This window comes from Malania oleifera, chromosome 6, assembly GCF_029873635.1.
Source record: "Malania oleifera isolate guangnan ecotype guangnan chromosome 6, ASM2987363v1, whole genome shotgun sequence".
NCBI lineage: Eukaryota > Viridiplantae > Streptophyta > Magnoliopsida > Santalales > Ximeniaceae > Malania > Malania oleifera.
Genome location: NC_080422.1, coordinates 85,046,319 through 85,064,541, shown reverse-complemented (window position 1 = coordinate 85,064,541; position 18,223 = coordinate 85,046,319).

The following is an 18,223-nucleotide window of genomic DNA, read 5'->3' as shown; positions in this document are numbered from 1 at the left end:
TTTATTCTATTTGATTAAGCGCTATTAAATCCTTTATTACTACCTCATTCTTAGTTAGGGTCTATTTTTACCCGTTTTCTTGCTAAAAAATAATAACTAATTCACTTTTGCTCAAAGATGTTGTACTAGGTTTTTATTTCGAAATACCCAAACAATCTAAGTTACCTCTCCCTTATCTTATTTTTGACTGATATTATGTCTAAATTATTGTATATATATGCTCATTATTTTTGTAGAAAGCTGAAGAATTATAGTAATTAAATAATAAAGAATGAGAGAAAAATTAAATTTTTTTAAGGGATTTCAGCAGAGTCTCGTTTACGAGTGAAGAAGTGCTCATCGACAAACAGGATTCTTGGGCTCGTCGACAAGGACATGCGTCTCGTTGACGAGAAGTTACCGAGAGGATTGTTTTAGACTCTGAAACTCGTCGACGAGCGCCCTTAATTGACTTGTCGACAAGGAGATGTGACTTGTTCATCTCCTCATCGACGAGGTCACGTGGACAAGCTTTCTATATAAGTTTAAGAACTCATTTTTCTGCGAAATTTTTTTACAGAAACACACACTCTCTCTCTCTCTCTCTCTCTCTCTCTCTCTCTCTCTCCTACGACTCGCTCTCTTTCTCTCTTCGATTTTGACTCCGTTTTTCGTCGGATTGACGATCTGAAACTGCCACGTTACTCTTGGAAAGATTTTCTATAAATTTGCTGGAATGATTTGTTGGTTAGGCTAACTTGGACACCATCCCAAAATTTGGGTAAGTTGATTATTTTAAAATTTATTAAGGTATTTGGTATTTCTAGGTTAAGGAAAGATATTAGATGAGTTTATAATAAAGTTTTGTTCGGGGAAATACAATTCAAGGTGTTGAGTTGGGGAACACAAAGGTGTAATTTTGGAGTAATTTGTGGGTCTTTCCATAAGTCAGGTAAGGGGATAAGCTAAGTCAGTATTTTTATGAAATTAATTATTAATAATCAGCTTTTATTTTCAAGGAAATTGTGTATGTTATAAGACTGAGTTTGGAAATACTGTTGTTAATAGGAAAATAATTTTAATACAGTTCAGCAAAGAATATGATTTTGTGCATATTTTAAAAATAAAACAATATTCACTTTTGTGTGGCATGCGTATAAAGTTCTATGATTTTATGTAATATCAGGATATTATGTTTCAGTATAAGCATGTTATTACTGTTTTTAGGAAGATATTAGAAACGGTATAGGGATTTCAAACTATGTATGTTAAAATACATGCAGATGTAAGAGCCGTGATTTTTATATGATATGCCGGCGTAAGGGCCGGGAGTTTTATATGTTATGCTATGCCGGCATAAGGGCCATGGTTTTCATGTTTTACTATGCTGGCGTAAGGGCCGTGATTTATAAGATACAAAATGCTGACGTAAGGGTCGTGGTTCATATATTATGATATGCAAAAATTCATGAAAATATTATCTTGACTGATTATTATTATGAAACATTTATGTATCATTATTTGAGATTTACTAGATGTTATCAGAACCCAGATAATTTGGTTTAGACTTCCATAAAATACGGTATCATAGTTATATGATTACGATCATATATTTGTTAGTGCTATCACATGTCGTAAGGGATAGTGAGAGATCGGCAGTCGATATGGTTTTATGGTAGTGCAGACGTCTCTCTGGTATCCAGATCAGGAGGGCAGGTCCATCACACTTACAGACTTATGTTGATCTAGTGTGGGGCTAGCCATTGTTATGTCCCGCCTTCGGACCGCACAACCTAGTCATGTGGGGATAAGACATGACACTAGCCAGCTATCCATTCAGAGTATTATTTCATGTACAGTTATATAAGATGATTTCATGTATAGAACTCGGTATGTTATACCATGTTATGATAAATTATGATTTTCCCATATATGATACAGACAATTTTACCAAATATGATTTATGTATTGTTACATTTATAACACGAAAATACTCATGATGCCACACACTGATATTAGTTTATTTCCCTTACTGAGAGGTGTCTCACCCTAACTATATAAACATTTCAGGAGTCCTAGATAGAAGAGCGGATAGAGTTCCACAACGTTAGAGGTCAACTATCCTACCCTGTCAGAAGAGTAAGTCGTTATGCTAGGGTTTTTGAGTTATGACCCATTTTGGTCTTTTTGGGATTTGTATATGTATTTGACAGGTTTGGTAAAACTTTGGTATTGTATTGGTTGGATGACTTGTTATGTATATGTTTTTATGGTTTCCGCTGCTTAGGTATCAAAGTTGAATTTTAGGTATATCCCTGGTACCTATGAGTTCAGGTTGATTATGTTTTATCAGTTGAACATGTTATCAGAATTATTATATTAAATGTTATTATGGAAAAAAAAAACTAGAGTAAAATAGGCAAGTCGTAATAGTTTGGTATCAGAGTCTAGGTTATTAGGTTCTATAAACTTTAGAGTGTAGCAGAAACAATATCAAAGTTTAGGAAAAATATTTAAGATTTTGTTCTGCAAGTTAGAGACAGGATTTCCATAGTGGTTTCTGCATCTTTCAAGGGGTGGCGATTTCAAGAAAGTTATAGTAAACTATTATCAGGTTGTGTTTTATAGTATAGGACTTAATCTTGAAATAAGATAAGGATGTCAAGATAAGAGATTTTAGTTAGATGCGTAAATTATAAGAGTAAGGTCCCTGAGCCATGTTTATTGTCTTTTCAAGATGAACCCTGGAGGAGGTAGTGCCCATGCGAGCGGTAGTGACGGTGCAGGACCCTCGAGTGCAGGCAGGGTTGATTCTAATGTGATATTACACAGTATGACTCAGCAGGTTATGGCTGAGATCACTAGGAGCTCTAGAGAGTAAGGAGGCCCGTCTGCAGGCCATGGGTGCACAATAGAAAAATTTACTAAGATGAATCCTCTGACATTTTCAGGAGGAGTTGATCTCACAGCTGTTGAGAATTGGATGCAGGAGATTGAGAAAGTTTTGACAATATTGTAGTGTACAAAGGAGCAAAGGGTCCTCTTCGCCACCTATAAAATGACAAGGGAGGCTGAGAGGTGGTGGACTACTGTGAAACTTATGGAGCAGTAGAGGATGACGCCGATATTTATGACATGAGACCGATTTAAAGAATTATTTTTTGACAGATATTTTCCAGCCACTGTCAGGAACGCTAGAGTGGAAGAGTTCCTAAATTTGAAATAAGGACAGCAGTCGGTCCACTAGTACGGGGTGAGGTTTATAGAGCTATCCCGCTTCGCCCCGTATATTGTTCCTGATGAAGTAAAGAAGGCAAGACAGTTTGAAAGATAATCTTATTGGTCACATCCGGTTTTGATAATGACAAATACTCAGGTATTTGATGGCTTTCAAGTGTATGTGTAGGTTCATTTTAGCAGATCAAGTAATGACACATGAAAGCAAAACATGAAGATACTGGAGATTAGTTTCATGTTGTAAATTCATTTTATGTAATATGAATCTGTAATAGTAAGTAGGATATAAGGTCTGTAATAATTACCTACATGTCATGCATATATGATATATTGTAAGCTCAGTAAGACCCTAGTAAGACTTTAGGTCCAAACACTCATGCACAAATATCATTCATAATCAGGTGTGTAAAAAGGAATTGAATTAAACATAAAAAGCATAAAATGAGTGAGGTAGGGCGACCGAACCCCAGGAGTACAAAACTCCTTGGGCGCCCGAACTGCTGGAAAGTCAGCAGCTTGACTTGGGTTCGGGCTATCGAACCAAGAATGAACGCATCGCCCTCGGGCGATTGAACCCTTAGAAAGGGACTTCTTAATAACTCGGGCTGCCGAACCTCTTAGTTCAAATCAGGCCTCGGGCGACCGAATTGGTCTGTTCGGTTAACCAAACATTATTTAGGGCACTCGAACCGTGCACAAATGTTTTTGACTTTTATTCCGCCAACCGAATCCAAACTTGGGCACTCGAACCATTTAAAATAATTTTTCAGCTGAGTGTGTTCAGGCGACCGAACTAAAGTTCAGCCACTTGAATCTTCTCAGGTTACTTAAGTTTTTACCGAGGTTAAAAATCTTAAAGCAAGGTTAATTTTTTTAAAATGGTTTAAACCTTTTCTAATAATGCCCTATAGGTCCTAAATGATTATATTTTTTCCTTGGTTTATAAATATGAGTTCATTTGTGTGGATTAAAGATTGATTAGCAAAAATCATTAAGTGCAAAATCCTCTTTACTTCCAAAAGCTCATATTGCCCAAATACTCTCAAAATTCATTCCCTTGATACATCCTGATATTGTGAGAGCTGATTAAGTGTGCTTGTGATTACTAGATATTACTAATATTCTTACTATTCTTGTTTAATTGTTTGAGTTATTCTTGGGAAGTTTTAGTTAAGTTTATCCCACAGATTTCACTATTATAAATCTTGTGTTGGAATAAACTAACAAGTTTTAGGATATTTGCATTGTTATTGCAAGTGTCTATAACTTTGTTTTTGTTGTGTAAAAATATTTCCTACCAGCTAAATTATTTTCAAACTACTCTTGTACATATTTCATTGAAGGAAATCTTTTGAATTAGTTTGAGTATTTGATTTGTATTTTTGAAACCTTGATTCGTTATAAAGATTTAATATAACTTGTTTCAAAGATATAACTTGTTTAGAACACTCTTGAACATTCTGGTGATAATATCTTGTTGAGTGTTGTTTGCACAAATATTCACGTCACTAAGCTTACATATTCTACGTTTGGTACACATCTGCTTTACTGAGAAGTATAATCACTATATCCTGTCATATTATGAAAATACTATTGTATTCCAGACATGGCCTGAGGGGGCAGTAATCCAGCCTGGTAAGGATTGTCTATAAAGGTTGAGGTCAGCCCTGTGCTAATTGACTTGATTGTTTAGGTGCCGCTCCACCCGTTAAGTGAGTCTTATAGTGGTAACCTTGTGCTTGTTAGCCAAGGCGGGGACGTAGGCAGTTTACCGAACCTCGATAACATTTCTGGGTGTCATCTCTATTTTACTGCCTTCTAGTGCATGCTTAATTAATTTTATTGTGCAATTTAATATCCCCTGCATATTTAAATTGATTTAATTTATCTACATTAGATTGACAATAAGGTTGTGTAATGTTGCTGTTATGAGATTTACCTAGGGCATTAATTTTTGAAAATACCAATTCACCCTCCTCTTGGGTTCACGGTAAAGCTAACATCGTGAAATATACAAGCGGGTAGTCGTGTTAAAGATACATGACTTTGCTGAGTTAGTTGATAGAACAACATTGGCTGAGGCTAGTGAGCGGATGGATGTAGAGAAGCAGAGATAGAAGAAGAGATCTACGCTTTTAGGCTTCCAGCAGAGATCTAGGTAGGGTCAGTAGAGTAGAGCAAACTATGGCAGAGGAAAAAGGCAGGAGACTAGTGGTCGTGAGTTTAAGGCGGTGCAGAATTTTCTTGTCTCTCAGACTTGTGAAAAGAGACACTTGGGAGAGTGTCGAGTTTGGAGAGTTGTCTGCTATCGCTGTGGTAGGCAAAGACATTTGGTGCGAGATTGCCCTACACCACCTGGTACCACTCCTACTCACAGACCATACTGGGGAGGCTATCAAACGCCCCATGGAGGCCAGTAGAGGAATGTAGCTCCGATGAGGGTCTATGCTTTGATGCCTATAAATGTTGAGACAGTCGGTGATGTGGTGACAAGTATGATTAACATGCTTTTATTTAAAGTTAGTGTATTATTTGATTTAGGAGCCACACACTCGTTCGTGTCATGGAGTGTATTAGATTATGTGAGGCAGAAATACAGTTGTTTGACACCAAACTGTTAGTAACTACACTGACAAGGGCAGTAGTGAAGTTTAGTAGAGTGCTCTGAGGTTGTCTAGTTGATATTTAGGGGAAAGTCTTGCTAGTTGACTTGATAGTATTGGACATGCATGGGTTTGATGTAATTTTTGGTATGGACTGGTTTGTAGCTAATTACACTAGTATAGACAGTCGTTTGAAAGAAGTAATATTTAGACCCCCGAGAAGACCATGATCAGGTTCATAGGGTCACGTGTGCAATCCCCACCTCAGTTAATATCAGTCATATAGGCGAGAAGATTACTCTTGGAGGTTGTCAGGGCTTTATGGTCTTTGTAAAGGAGGTGCCAAAAAATGAATTGAAACTTGTTAATACACCAGTGGTGAAAGAGTTTTCAGATGTCTTTCCAGACGAACTACCAGGTTTTCCTCCCGATCGTAAAGTAGATTTCCCTATTGATCTACTTCTCGGGACGACATTGATCTCTCAAGCTCCTTACAGAATGGCTCTAGAAGAATTTGGAGAGCTAAATGATCAGTTGCAAGACTTGCTGAATAAGGGTTTTAGTCGGCCCAGTGTATCACCGTGGGGAGCTCTAGTGTTATTTGTAAAGAAGAAGGACGAGTCTATGAGGATGTGTATAGATTAAAGGGAAATTAATTAGGTGACAATTAAGATTAAATATGATCTACCCCGTATAGACGATTTATTTGACCAGCTTCAGGGTATGCTGGTCTATTCCAAAATTGATCTCAGATCAAGCTACCATCAGGTGAAAGTAAAAATAGAAAATGTCTCGAAAATAACTTTCAAGACTAGGTACGGGCATTATAAATTCCTCGTTATGCCTTTTGGGCTGACGAATGCTCCTGCTGTGTTCATAGACTTGATGAATAGAGTCTTTCACCATTATTTAGACCAATTCGTTGTAGTTTTCATTGATGATATACTGGTTTACTCGAAAATCTTTGAGGAGCATAAGACACACCTATGGTTGGTACTTCAGATGCTTACGGAGAAGAAGTTGTATGTTAAGTTTAGTAAATGTGAATTCTAACTAGAGAAAGTGTCGTTTCTGGGGCATATTATTTTAGGGGATGGTATTTTAGTGGATCTTAGTAAGATTGAGGTAGTGTTGAATTGGGTCAGGCCGAAGAACGTTCAGGAAATTAGGAGTTTCTTTGGACTGGCGAGTTATTACCTTCGGTTTGTAGAGGGTTTTCAGCGCTATCAGTACCTCTCACGCGTCTGACCAGAAAGAATGTTAGGTTTGAATGGGATGAGGATTGCGAGCAGAGTTTCCAGGAACTGAAACAGAGGCTTGTCACTACACCAGTGTTGATCATTTCATCAAGGGGTGATGGTTATATAATTTACAGTGACGCGTCTTTGAAAGGGCTTGGCTGTGTATTGATGCAGTATGGTAGTGTTGTAGCTTATGCCTTTCGACAGTTGAGAGATTATGAAAAGAACTACCCTACCCATGTTCTGGAATTGGCTGCAATGGTTCACGCGTTAAATATTTTGAGGCATTACTTGTACGGTGAGAGATTCGAGTTATTCTCCGATCACAAAAGTTTGAAGTACTTTTTCACTGAAAAGGAGCTGAACATGAGATAGAGAAGGTGGTTGGAACTTATTAAAGATTATGATTGCACTATTAGTTACCACCCAGGGAAAGCAAACGTGGTAGCTGACGCTCTGAGTAGGAAATCAGTAGGACTAGCACTGGCAGCTATGGAGGTTCAGCATTCGATCCAGATGGATCTGGAGAGACTCGGTGTAGAGTTGGTAGAAAGTGATCCTTAGACATTTATTACCAGTTTGGTAGTGCAGCCTACTCTATAGAAAAGGATTAAGATAACTTAGAGAGATGACGCAGAATTAGCAGAGCTGACAGCTAAGGTGCAGGACGGACAGGGAGATGAATTCAGTATTTCTGATGATGGGGCCTTGAGGTTCCATTCTAGGTTGTGCGTGCCTGCAGATATGGACATCAAGAGGACGATCTTGGAGGAGGCTCACAGGTCCTTATACACGGTTCATCCAGGTAGTACTAAAATGTATAGGGATCTGTGAGAGTCTTACTAGTGGAGCGGCATGAAGAGGGAAATTGTCGAGTTCGTGCAACAGTGTCTGACGTGCCAGCAGGTAAAGGTTGAGTACCAGAGGCCGACGGGCCAATTGCAGCCACTTCACATCCCATAGTGGAAGTAGGATCATTTATCTATGGACTTTGTGACGGGTTTGCCACTGGCACCGCATGGTCAGAATGCTATTTGGGTAGTCGTTGATAGATTGACGAATACCACTTACTTCATTCCTATTAAAGTCAACTACTCCATGGACAAACTGATGGAATTATATATTCTGGAGATAGTACGATTACATGGTGTGCCAGTGTCTATAGTATCAGACCGAGACCCACGTTTCACGTCACGATTTTGGAAGAGCTTTTAGGAGGCTCTGGGGTCTCAGTTGTCTTTCAACACGGTATTTCATCCTCAGACGGACGGCTAGATTGAGAAGGTGATTTAGATATTAGAAGATATGTTGCGGGCATGCGTGTTAGATTTTGGGGGTAGTTGGACCTGATATATGCCGTTGGTAGAATTTGCATACAATAACAGTTATTAGGCCAGTATCGACATGATACCTTATAAGGCGCTTTATGGTAGGAGGTGTCATTCTCCTCTATACTGGGATCACATGGGTGAGAGGCGAGTGGTGGGGCCAGAGCTAGTGCATTAGGCATATGATAAAATTCTGCTAATTAGAGACAAGATCAGTGCAGCTTAGAGCAAGCAGAAGAGTTACACTGATACTTGCCGCAGGGAACTGGAATTGGATATGGGAGATCACGTGCTTTTGAAGATAGCGCCATTAAAGTGAGTTATGAGATTTGGAAGGAATGCTAAGCTTAGTTCTCGGTATATTGGTCCGTTTGAGATCCTTGAGAGAGTGGGATCAGTTGCCTACAGACTAGCCTTACCACCCGTTTTGTTCAGAATACACGTCGTATTCCATGTTTCAATGTTGAAGAAATACGTCCCAGACCCCTCACATATGATCAGTTATGGTGAGATAGAGCTCAGGGATACTCTAGTGTATGAGGAGGTACCGGTGCATATTCTGAACACAAAAGTATAAGAATTGCTCAATAAGAAGATTCCTTTAGTAAAAGTGTAACGACCTGCTTATCTAATCATATAATAAAACATAATAAGTAAAATAGTCGACCCGAACCCATGGGTAGCGAGGACACCTATCATACACAGCGGAACCTAGGCAGCAGTAAATGTAAATCATCAACCTCATTACCACAAAACACATAATACTAGAGTTAACGATAATCCCTAACACTGTGTTTATATACAATCTCCCAAAATATTCAAAAATACCAAAAATATTTCCTAGGATCCTACAACAAGACTATTGATCCTAGTTCAAACCTACCCTCCTAATGGGGTGGTATAACAGGCTCAACGGCGGCCACGACCTGTCGGTCCTTTTGGGTTTCCTGAAAATTATTTAAGTTCGGGGGTGAGACACTTTTCAGTAAGGGAAAATAAACTAAATACAGTTATGTGGTAACATGAATATTTAATGATAATATAGATATACAGTACATTCTTCATACGAGAAAACATTAATCATTTAATAACTGCATAAACGTATACGTTCATATTTTTAATAAATAATACTAATTATAACTGTCTAGTATAACTAATAATATTGAAAACATACCAAGGATGAATAACTAGCTGATGTCATGTATTACCCCCCATGACGGGTTGTGCAGCCCGAAGGCTGGACCTGATAATGGCTGGCCGACCACTGCCGAATCAAAAATATTTGTAAGTACGTTGGACCCGCCATACCCTGGTCCGGACTGCCAGGTGGATGTCTACAATTTTATACTGAAAGTCACATCGATTATCCATCTCCCACCCCCTTGTGGGGTGGTTAGCACCAATTTGAACATAGATATCGGATCTATATAGCTACGATACCGTGCTCCTGAAAATGAACTAAACTAACACTCGAATTCTGATAACATATAATACATGATAATATAGAATTTAACATAAATGGATTGATAACATTTTCTATAATTTCACAAATACGGCCTTGCGCCGAACATTTCATAAATACGGCATTGCATCAAAATCATACGTAAAACATGGTCTTGCGCTAGCTATCAATCACGACCTTACATCGAATATCTCATACATATTATTTTGAGTAAATAAATCAATTATCATGCATTTTCAAAATCATAATGTACTCTATTATTTCATAATTCCTGAAAACATGCTTTACTTGTAAAATTTGCCATAGCATAATACTTTTCATGAAAAATAACATTCATGCCACACAAAGCTAAGTAAATCCGTACACTTCATTTTAAAATCACATTTTCTGTATAACAGTAGTATTTTCCCAATAATATACATTTTCTTAATAATATTAAAATATAATACATGCTTCCCTGAAAATTAATTTGCTGATAAATAATAATAATTCGTGTCGAAAATAACTGTTTTAGTTTATTCCCTTACCTGACACTGGAGACATGTGTAGATAGCTACAGTACCGATAGCTATAGTACCGTACTCTGAAACTAAACTAAGCCATCCGGATTCTGCTAACATGTAGTACATTTCATAAGTAACTGCAATATAACTATTTCATGGTTCTGTATAAAATATGTCATAATGTTTCTAAATAAATTGTTATAAATATATCTAATCACGACATCTACGCCGGCTGAAATATTACGGCATCTGGACCAGTTGAAATATCACAGCATCTGGGCTGGCTGAATTATCACGACATCTAGGTTGGCTGAATTATCACGACATCTAGGCTGACTGAATTATCACAGCACCTGGGCCTGCTGAAATATCATAATATATTGAAAATATCACAAGTTCTGTACTATTTATAGATTTTCTAAAAATTCGTTATACAAACATATTTGTTCTGTATAACCATAAAATAATCTGACATGCTAATATCTGCAATAAAGTATTTATACTCATACTAGACAAGTGAGTGCTACTCTATAATATGCTTACTGTCTAGGAAGATTATATATTTTTCTAAGAAATAATATTAAATTTGTTTCCATAAATATGAATATTCAGATAATTCATATATATAATTTCTAAATCAAATACTGTATTTTTAAAATGTGAACTTTCTGAAAGACACCTGACATAATATATCCCCTTATATGTTTCTTGGAATTATGCCTACAGGGAATCCAATACTATGCCTGCGGCGCCCGCACAAAGCCTGTATCCATAAACCCTAACTCAATCAACTTAACCCCAGAATAATGACCATTTAACATACTTAGGCCTACATATTACCAATAATTAGCTAAACTTTTAAAAATAATCTTCTTCCCTTGGTTTTGGAGTAGTGCTTGAAATGCCTGATTCTCAAAATTACTTTGGTTAAAATGCAAAGAACATCGTCAGGATCCTGAAATGACGTTTCTTCTTTGATTCGGGCTTAAATCGGGTGAGAAAATGAAGAAAGAGAGCTGGTTGCAGCCCTAAGAGAGAGAAAGAAAGATAATTGAATTTTGAACAATTCAAATGATTTAAACCCTTTATATAGGGTTATTGGTGCAGGGGAAATCGTAGATGGTTTGGTCATTTAACCAAATCGTTTTCACTGATTTACTGTTACTGAGCCGCGGTAATTACAAAATTGTCGACGATTTTCTACTTCCCTCGGTCTACACCAAACCAAAATCTTCTTTTTCTTTGTTTTCTTATTATTCTTATTTTCTGGGTCGCTACATTCTCCCCTCCTTATAAAAATTTCGTTTTCGAAATTTTGTCATCATTTATTTGCACTAACTTTAAAGAAAAATGCTGATATTTTATTAATTACCCTACTTATGGCGGAGGAATACTGTGGTTACATATACGGTTCTAGGAGATTACTATAACTAAATCAAAACTCTCCCAAAACCAACCCAAAACAGAAAACTATTACATTCAACTAATTAACCTGCACAAAAATCTACTTACATACATGATTACTTACTTGAACCATTACCTTTCCCTGGCTAATGTTGGATTCCATTAAATAAATGTGGGTACTTCTGACACATTTCCTCCTCTAATTCTCACGAAACTTCCTCAACTGTATGATTCCTCCAGAGTATTTTCACCAGTGGAATTTTCTTGGTGCGTAATTCCTGCTCTTTATGATTTAAGATCTGAACGGGCACTTCATCATAAGATAAGGTCTCACCAATATCCAGTGCCTCATAACTTATTATATGAGATGGATATGAGACGTATTTCCTCAACATGGACACATAAAATACATCATGGATTTTGGATAGCACTGGGGGTAACGCTAACCTGTACGCAACTGGGCAAACTCTTTCCAATATCTCAAATGACCCAATAAACCTAGAGCTAAGCTTACTCTTCTTTCCAAATCTCATTACCCCTTTCATTGGTGCAATTTTCAAGAACACATTATCACCTACATCAAATTCCAACACTCGTTGACGAGTATTTGCATAGCTTTTCTATCAGCTCTGAGTTGTTCTAATTCTTTCTTGGATAAGTTTGATTTTCTTAGAAGCTCGCTGTACCATTTCTGGCCTCAATATCTGCTTTCCTCCAATTTCATCCCAATATAACGGAGATCGGCATCTCCGACCATATAATGCCTTATACGGGGCCATCCCAATACTAGTTTGGTAGCTGTTGTTGTAAGCAAACTTCACTAGTGGCAGGTACTAAATCCAATTGCCTCCAAAATCTAGCACATAGGCATGCAACATATCTTCTAGTATTTGTATAGTCCTCTCTAATTGTCCATCGGTTTGAGGATGAAAGGTTGTGCTAAAAGCCAACTAGGATCCCAAAGCTTTCTGTAAGCTTTTCCAGAATTGAGACGTGAACTGTGGATCCCGGTCAAAAAAGATGGACACAGGCACTCCATGCAATCTAACTATCTCCTGTATATACAGTTATGCTAATCTACCCATGGAGTAGTTAACTTTGATGGGAAGAAAATTAGTAGTCTTCGTCAATCTATCAACGACTACTCAGATGGCATCCTATCCATGACATGCCAGTGATAACCCCGATATGAAGTCCATAGAAATATGCTCCCAATTCCATTTGGGGATGTGAAGTGGTTGCAATGGTCCCGCTGGTCTCTGATGATCAGCTTTCACGTGCTGGCATGTCAAACACTGCTCTACATATTTCACAATTTCTCTCTTCATATTGCTTCACTAGAAGGATATCCATAAATCCCCTTACATTTTCATACTTCCTGGATGTATTGCATACAGGGAATGGTGCGCCTCTTCCAGAATAGTTTTTTTAATTCTGGCATCATCAGGTATACACAACCTACTACGAAACCTCAGAGCTCCGTCATCTGAAATATTAAAATTAGCTCCCTGTCCGTTCTGCACTCTATCTCTGATCTTTACTAATTATGCATCTTACATCTACGCAATCTTAATTTTTTCCAGCAAAGTCGGCTGAAGTACCAGATAAGCAATTAGTGCTTGATGACTACCCTATACCAATTTTACACCAAGTAGTTCTAAATCCATTATGATATAAGGTGCAGTTACTATTGTTGATACAGATGCGCACTCTAATTTACGGCTCAACGCATCAGCTATCACATTAGCCTTCCCTGGGTGGTAACTGATGGTACCATTGTAATCTTTAATTAATTCTAACCACCTCCTCTGCCTCATATTCAACTCCTTCTGCATGAACAAATATTTCAAACTCTTATGATTTGTAAATATTTCACACTTTCCCTCATACAGATAATGTCTCCAGATCTTTAATGCGTATACCATTGCAGCCAACTCTAAATCATGCGTAGGGTAATTCTTCTCATACTCTTTAAGTTGACGAGAAGCATACGCTACAACATTCTCCTATTGCATTAACACGCATCCGAGTCCCTTCTAAGACACATCACTATAAATTACGAATCTACTATCCCCTGATGGAATAGTCAAAACTGGTGCAGTGACGAGCCGCTACTTCAATTCCTGGAAGCTTTGCTCACAATCATTGTTCCGTTCAAACTTAGCATTCTTCCTTGTTAGCCGTGTCAAAGGCCCTGATAGCCTAGAAAATCTTTGTAGAGACCCAAAAATAATAATAATAATTAAATAATAGAGAGAAGGGAAAATTTTAAAAAGGACAAAAACATAGTTCGTCGACGAACGTCTTGACTTCGTCGATGAACTACCTTATAGTGTTCGTGGACAAGTTTCAGTGTTCATTGACGAAGAGATATGGAGAGGGAGTAAATTAGAATCATTGGTTTGTTGACAAACTTTTCACCCTCATCGACAAACTCCCTTTTTCGGTTCGTCGATGTGTACACGTGGCTCATCGATGAAGCCACGTGGCAGCAGTATATATATGCAAAAATCACGTTTCAGCGAGAATTATTTTCCCCTTTTCATTTTCTCTCACTAGATTTCGGTCTCTCTGCCTTCTCTCTAGGTTACCAGCTCTGTCTCTCCCCGGTTCGACGATTAGAAGCTACCACGATGATCTTGGGGAGATTCTCTACAACTTAACCGGAGCAAAATTTTGGCTTGAGAAGGTTGGGCACTATCCCAAAATAAGGGTAAGTAGGTTATTTAAGATTTATTTGATTAGTAGGCTTCTTTGAACCTAGATTTTGTATTAGATGTTGATATATTGGTGTTTGGGGTGATTAAACTAGGATATTGTGAATTCAGGGTTTGGTGCATATATTGCAGGCAGACTAAGGAACCTAGTGGGTGTTTCAAGGAACCCAGGTAAGATGATAAATAGTTTATCATTTAGGAAATGTGGGTATGGAAATTGTTCTGGAAATTCAATGGATTGACAAGGAAATATATATGTGTATAATTTCAGGATTTTGAAATTATGAACGTCATGGGCGTGAGTTAGGTATTAGTAGACGAGCTTAGTTTGCCAGGTAAGGGAAATATGCTATGTCAGTTAAACTAGGAATTTTCATCTGTAAAATATATGTATTCTAGTATATGTATTTCAGATGGTCATAGATATAAAATTAAATGATTTTCAGGATAATTATTCAGATCATAAATTATTTTTATTATTAGAAAATATAGATTTCAGGATATGGGATATTTTATTATTTTAGTAGTGTGGCATAAGTTAATATCAGACTAGTACAGTAGTTTCACAACTTTCAGATTATCATGATTTATAGTATACGTACAGAAAAATATATTTTACAACATTTTAAGAATAGCATGATATACAAATTTCAGAACCATAATATTTAGATTATTCAAATATTCAATATTTAGATATTTAGATATTACAGATTGTTCAGATTACACAGTATATTTAGATAAGTTATTTCAATATTATGGTTATTTCACCAGAAATAGAATCATGGTAAAACAGTAAGATATATATATATATATATAGAATATTATTATATAGTATCAGATTCCTGATGAATTAGTTCAGATCAGATTTAGTTAGCAGAGCACGGTACCGTAGCTATTTCAGATCAGAGTACAACCACATATCTCAAATAGTGTGTGGAATACTGTCAACTGTGCCTTGGAGGGATTGGAGACTCCCTAGAAATCTAGGTTGAGGAGGCCGGTTTGATGAGGGAGATGTCAGTTACTATGCCTTTGGAGGGATTGTAGAGTGACCAATCTGATGATTGATAGAGTTCCAGTTGACTTATCCTGGTAGGCCAACCAGTGTTAAGTCCTGCCTACGGGCTGGACAACCCTGTTATGAGGGGTTAAATCATGACTTACAAATTTTCAAGGAAGTTTCACAGTTATATATTTGAGTAGCATTCAGGGTTTTTCATTTCTCTTGGTAGATGTTGGCAAGAAGATGTGAGTTATGTATATATATTTTGGGAAAAATACATAATTCTGTTATTGTAATAATGATTGTACAATTTTATGCTTTCCACCGCATAGGTGTTTTTCAGTAGTCATTACAGGGGTATTAGAGTAAAAGGATTATCGGTATATATATATGGAAAAAAATGGTATGAATTTTGAGGTCGTTACATTTTGGTATCAGAACCCAAGTTGTTAGGTTTTGTAAACTCTAGAGTACAGTAGAAAACAATACTAGAATATCAGAATGGAATTTTGGGAATGATAGAATAGGGTATCAGTGAGTTAATGTTGGGAAATTAGGGTGAGAGTTTAGGGTTTTGTTCTGAAGTCTGGAAGTAGGAACTTTGGGGTGGTTTCTATGCTTTTCCTAGGGTGACAATTTCAGGAAAACCATAGTAAACTATTGTCAGTTTCTATTTCCATCTGGTAGGGCTAGACCTTAAATTAGTAATAGGTAGTATCAGGGCATTTTAGTTAGATGAAAGTAAGGATAGTATTATGAGGCTCAGATTCTTAGAATAATTTGGTGTTATTGCAGGATGGATCCTGGAGGTAGTAGTGCTCACGCTAGCGGCGATGATGGAGCAGGGCCCTCTAGCATGGGCGGCGGGGACTCTGACGCTATTTTATGCAGTGTAGCTCGGCAGGTCATGGCTGAGATTGCATGGAGCTCCAAGGGGCAAGGAGCTCCGTCTGTAGCACAGGGGTGTACCATAGAAAAATTCACGAAGATGAACCCTATTGCGTTTTCAAGAGCAGCTGATCCTACAGTTGCTGAGATCTGGATGTAGGAGATAGAGAAAGTACTGATGGTGCTTCATTGCACCGATGAGCAGAGGGTCCTCTATGCCACTTACAAGTTGTCAGGTGAGGCTGAGAGATGGTGGACGACCATGAAATTATTGGAGGAGCATACACCCATACCAGAGCCTATGACTTGGTGCCGGTTCAGAGAGATATTCATTGATAGATATTTTTCCGCCACTATCAGAGTACTAAAGTTTAGGAGTTTCTGAGTTTGACTCAAGGCCGTTGATAGTTTAATAGTATGCGGAAAAATTCATTGAGCTGTCACAATTTACTCCATATATGCCATATGAAGCTAAGAAGGCTAGGATGTTTGAGAGGGGCTTGAGATGAGATATATATAAGCAGGTGGCGGTTCTAACAATGGTTGGCCTACCATGTTAGGCCAAAACTAACTCGTCTGTAAGTACGATTGGCCTTCCCAACCAAGTCCGGACTGCTAGGGAGGGCACACTACTACATTGGGCTCAATTGACTATCCATACACAGACACTCTATCTGAGACGTGTGGTGGCATTAATATGAATTGATAACTATAGTACCGTGCTCTAAAACTAAACTAAGTCATCTAGGTTTTGCTAACATATAGGACATTTCATAAATAACTGTAATATAACTGTTTCATGGTTCTCTGTAAAATCTGTTATAATGTTTTTGAATAAACTATTTTAAATATATCTAGTCATGACATTTAGGCCGGCTGAAATATCACGACATCTGGGCCGGTTGAAATATCACGGAATCTAGGCTGACTGAATTATTGTGGCATCTGGGCCAGCTAAATTATCACGGCATCAGAGTCAGCTGAATTATCATGGCATTTGGGCTGGATGAATTATCACGGCACCTGAGCCGACTGAAATATCATAATATACTTCTGTACTGTTTATAGATTTTATAAAAATTCGTTATAAAAACATGCTTGTTTTGTGTAACCATAAAATAATCTGACATGCTAATATATGTAATAAAGTATTTATACTCATGCCACACAAGTGAGTGCTACTATAATATGCTGATTGTCTGGGAAGATTATATATTTTTTTGAGAAATAATATTAAATTTTTTCCATAAATCTGAATATCTAGATAATTCATATATATAATTTCTAAATCAAATACTATATTTTTAAATAGTGAACTTTTTGAAAATACCTAACATAATCTATCCCCTTACCTATTTTCTGGAATTGTATTTGCAGGGAATCTAATACTATGCCTGCAGCGCCCGCATAAAGCCTGTATCCATAAACCCTAACTTAATCAACTTAACCCCAGAATAACGACCATTCAACATAGCTAGGCCCACATGTTACCAATAACTAGCTAAACTTTTAAAAATAATTTCCTTACCCTAGTTTTGGAGTAGTGCCTGAAATGCCTGATTCTCAAAATTACTATAGTTAAAATGTAGAGAACATCGCCAGGATCCCGAAATGACGTTCCTTCTTCGATTCGGGCTTAAACCGGGCGAGAAAATGAAGAGAGAAAAAGAGAGAGCTGGCCATAGCCCTAAGAGAGAGAGAGAGAGAAAGAAAGGGAGAGATTTGATTTTTAAACAATAAAAATGATTTAAACCCTTTATTTAGGGTTGCTGGAGTAGGGGAAACCATCAATGGTTTGGTCTTTTAAACAAGTCGTTTTCACTGATTTACCGTTACTAAGTTGTGGTAATTACAAACC